The sequence below is a fragment of the Bombus huntii genome, unplaced genomic scaffold (genome assembly GCF_024542735.1).
Source record: "Bombus huntii isolate Logan2020A unplaced genomic scaffold, iyBomHunt1.1 ctg00000098.1, whole genome shotgun sequence".
Taxonomy (NCBI): domain Eukaryota; kingdom Metazoa; phylum Arthropoda; class Insecta; order Hymenoptera; family Apidae; genus Bombus; species Bombus huntii.
In genome coordinates, this window is record NW_026099353.1 from 109,255 (window position 1) to 113,641 (window position 4,387).

Below are 4,387 nucleotides of genomic sequence, written 5' to 3' on the forward strand. Positions count from 1 at the left end.
ACGAAACCATCCATCGCGACCTCAAGATACCTACAGTCAAAGAGGAAATAGCAAAATATAGCGACAGATATAGCAAAAGAGTCAAGAAACACCGAAACCCCCTAATCACTGGACTACTCGATACGACGGACCAGATTCGCAGGCTGAAGAGGCACTACTCGCTAGACCTAAACGTTAGATTCATTTAATTATCCAAATTAAGCATATGCACTTACTTATAATACTTATAAATTATACCTATCTATAATAAGTATTAACTTATTGTAAATAAACAGCCATGTCACTGCGCCACGCCGGAAAAATTACTGAAAATTCTCAACGCGAGAATTGATTGTAATTTCAACAAATAAATAAAAACAAAAAAAAAGCTGTTGCTGTCCCCAAGCGCCAAAATACGTTCTGACTACTATTTTATGTATCTCACAGAAGTATGTCTTCATTCATCATCTCCCATGCCATCCACCAACGTGTTCTTAACATGTTATCTCCTAGTAAAATATTGATGTTGAGTCAGATATCCAACTGAATAATCTTTTCGGTGTCTACTATAAGACATTTAAAACCAAGGCTCGTACACACGTGTGCTTATACGTCAGATGTAATACTTAACACGAAACCTGCTTATATTAATATTAAATTTATGCATAGTAGGATGTTCGACCTTTGTAAAAATGAAATTATAATACATACAGTTTCACCGTGGAAAAGTGAATCTTTCTAGCATGTCCACGCAAATGCAGCGGAGGGGAGGACTGTGCATGCACCAAACAACTTTACGTTCGTAATTTTTCACACAAATGTACAACTGTAGGGAAAAAATTATCTCTGATTTTTCGGATGTTAGGAATCGACAATATCGCATAACGGAATGCTGTGTTCTACGTATTCTATTTTTGTTACGAAAGTGGTACAAACGAAGTCCACGTAAGAATAGTACAACAAAATCGGTTGAGGTTAGGTTATCGTGCAGATATCGCGGCTTTTGCATTGGAAATCACGCAACTGCCAGTCTCGTCGTTCCTTGTAAACGAAAGAAAGGTATTGTAATCGGTCGGAATTAACATAAAACTCGTCGTTTCATGATAATACTGTGCATTCTGAATATGCTATGATTTGGTTTAAAATAATAAATAGTCCATTCTTGCATACTATTGCTCCAGCTTTACTTGTATTTTCGATATTGGTATAAATAGAAAGACAATTAATGTCGTTCGAGTCTATTTTCGGATCATTTATATTACGTTTAATCCATATAGTTATCATATGAGACATAGTATCGTAAAATTTGGAAGAATAAAACGTTCGTACAGGAAGTACATTTTATAAGAACTCCAACAAATCTGCGTGTGCACCTAAAATACAAACTGATAGTGATAGTGATTGTTCATAAGTTTATATACATTATCTAATGTCAATCGAAGGTATCAATTCTTTTTCTCCATAAGAGTACTTTTTCATTTATATGTGTTCAAAAATACATGTGTTCAACCGTGAAGCATATGTCACCTACAACGAAAAAGAGTTTTCCTATACTTAATATTTCCTTTATATACCTATGAAAGTCTATTCTTCGCGTAGTATGAAATTATGAATAAATCTGGAATATTGTTCAATCTGAAAAGAAAAATAACTTATTGACATCATTCATTGATACGAGATTCAGAATGTTTGTTTTGTCTTGCAGAAAAAGAAGGCAGCCCTCCCTTTCTTTTAATGTGAAATAGAAAGCGAAAATTTGAAAACAGATTTTTTGGAAATTTACTTGCAAATATCGTTTTCAATATCGTGATTTTCTTCCCAATGGTACTGTACTTTCAAATTTTCCAGCATCCCTCTAAAAACAAAAAGTCGAACCTCGTTATTGTTAACGTAGGCATTACAAGGAAGAGAAGTATTAGAAAGCAGCTCCTTTTTGTTATGGATTTCTTTATAATCATGTAAATAAGAAATTCCGGAAATTTTTTCCTAAAGAATTTAATTCTTGTGCTTTGATTGATAATTATTACACTACATACTAACTTTTCGCATACTGTTCGCGTCTAACAATTTCCTAATAATAACTACTTCAAAATAACATATGTTCTTGCACGAATTCAAAAGTACGTATGATACAATTACAATTGATTCTAAAATAATAATTATTTAAAGATATTAAGATACTAATTAAACGTTTCACTATATTTCAAAATCTGGAACAACAAATTTTTATTTATAAAAAATGAAACTGTGTTTATATATTCTTTGTCATGATGCTATTTCTTATTACCATGTCGACATTTTTTAAAATTCATTTTGTTATCTCTACGCAATATGAAAATTCATATACTGCTTAATATTTTTTACATATTATCCATCCACCGCATGATATCTCCTGAAAAATCAAAATATTAATGTTATATTATTACAATGCTTCTTAAATTTCAATTTTTGACAAATTTGAAATCCAATATATTTTGCACAATTATTATTTATCAAAAAATTCCAAGTTAGTAACTTTCTTTTCAAATGGCAAATAACATATACTTTGACTTACCTGTAAGTTTTTGTTCCTAATCATCATTTCCTCTTATAGAACATCATTATTGTTCTTATAATTACTACCAGTGTCATAGATATTGTAGTGGCTACAACTGAATTAATAGAAAATGATAAATAACTGTGTATAACACTAACACATAATTGTGTATAACAATGACAGATAACTTTTACTTACATATCAGTCGATAAGGGATTACTGTGATATCCTGTTGATGTTTCTTAAGGCACTTGATTAGGTGCGATACGGTATCATTCCTTATGGTATACTGTAGATAAGTATTTTAGAAAATAACAAGAATAAATCTAAATTATTCAGAGGTTCCAGTTTCGGTTTAGACATAAATACAGGACCATTTGCAAAGAAGAAAGGGTGCGTTTCTACAGCCTCGTTATAGTAACCATGAATACCAATCTCTGAATTACTGGTTACTAAACATAAATATCCTATAAAATTTAATATATTTCTTTAATTTTTAATACATACATGAGTTAGTAGTTCTAAATTATGAATCATCCTACCTGTGATATTACACTTTTCCTTATAATATCATCACTCGAGTGAACAACATTAAGATCATGTAAACCATGTCATCCTATCTTACTGTGAAGATACTTAGTTATGTTATCTAACATTATAAAAATATCATCAAATTCAAGTCCTTTTATTCACATCACATGGCCACGACGATCTGGTTCTTCGTTATATAATGTTCTAAAATTTGTCGTATATATAGGATGTACAAACCGTGATATCAAGGTATCAGTTCTTCCTTCCCAAGGGACAGTTTCATTAAAATTCTGATAGAATTAAAAATTAATTATTAATATTCTAACAATCATATATGTTAAATACATTATAGTCAACGATATATACCTGAGCGAATGTAGGGGTGATTCCTTGATAATTATAAATGTCATCAGCCCACATCATTGTGCCACTTCTTTGTACTCCAGCCTCTAGATTAACAGCCTAAACAAACATACGAAATTTTATAGAAGCTGTACAAAATATAGTATATATGCGCAATATTGAAGCGTTCAAGGGGATATAAAGGTAATGTACATCACATACACGTGTACTCTCATGCAACAAAATACAATTAGATTTAATAGTATAAGCTCTTTTATTCATCATAATAGATTGGAAATTTAAGTGTCTTACGAGGGTGAGTAAAAAGTTACCCGCTCTGTCGGTGTAGAATTTATTTTAAGCAATTGTCAAAAAAGACATACATCATTTTTTGACATAATCACTCGATTTCTGTATACACTTTGTCCATTTGCCGAAGGACCTTTATATTTTCTCATTAAAAAATGTTTTGGGCTGAGCTGCGAACCACGAATGCATCGTCGTCTTCACCTTTTCATCAGCTTTTTCGGCATCCATCTCGCACAAACTTTTTAAAATCCAAATCTGTCGTGTACTATTGCATAAGCAGAGCCGTGGCTGATTTGCAAATGATTTGCCACATTATCCACTGTCACTCGTCTATTCCATAGAGCATAAGTTCATGAGCACGTTCAATGTTGTCATCGTGGATGTGGACGGGCGTCCAGCTGTTTTTTCATAACACTTGTGCGATCTTCTTTGAACTTTTGTGCCCATTCAAACACACTTCGTGACAAAACACTTTCTCCATAATGTGCATTAAATCTTTGATAAATATAGGCATCAAACATAACCTCCGACCACAAGAAACGAATCACAGCATCCTGCACTGTTTTCCTGCAAATCACCATTGCAAAGCGCCATTACTCGCGCAACGGTCACAAACGAATTGACGTAACACAAAGAAACCTGCGCAGCAGCACTGAACAGATATTGACGTCATACGAAGAGTGCAGATGG

The 4,387-nt window shown here is 32.6% G+C and overlaps 2 long non-coding RNA genes across 2 annotated transcripts; both read right to left on the minus strand.

The window, feature by feature from the left end:
* Nucleotides 1–1,735: 1,735 nt before the first annotated feature.
* Nucleotides 1,736–2,630, minus strand: LOC126876841 (uncharacterized). The gene is made up of 3 exons (XR_007694554.1): nt 2,534–2,630; nt 2,267–2,371; nt 1,736–1,834 (listed from the first exon to the last, which is right to left on the minus strand). It is a non-coding gene; the product is annotated as an uncharacterized LOC126876841 (long non-coding RNA).
* Nucleotides 2,631–2,719: 89 nt separating this feature from the next.
* On the minus strand, nt 2,720–3,744 carry LOC126876840 (uncharacterized). The gene is made up of 3 exons (XR_007694553.1): nt 3,413–3,744; nt 3,058–3,336; nt 2,720–2,982 (listed from the first exon to the last, which is right to left on the minus strand). It is a non-coding gene; the product is annotated as an uncharacterized LOC126876840 (long non-coding RNA).
* Between the last annotated feature and the right edge of the window lie 643 nt (nt 3,745–4,387).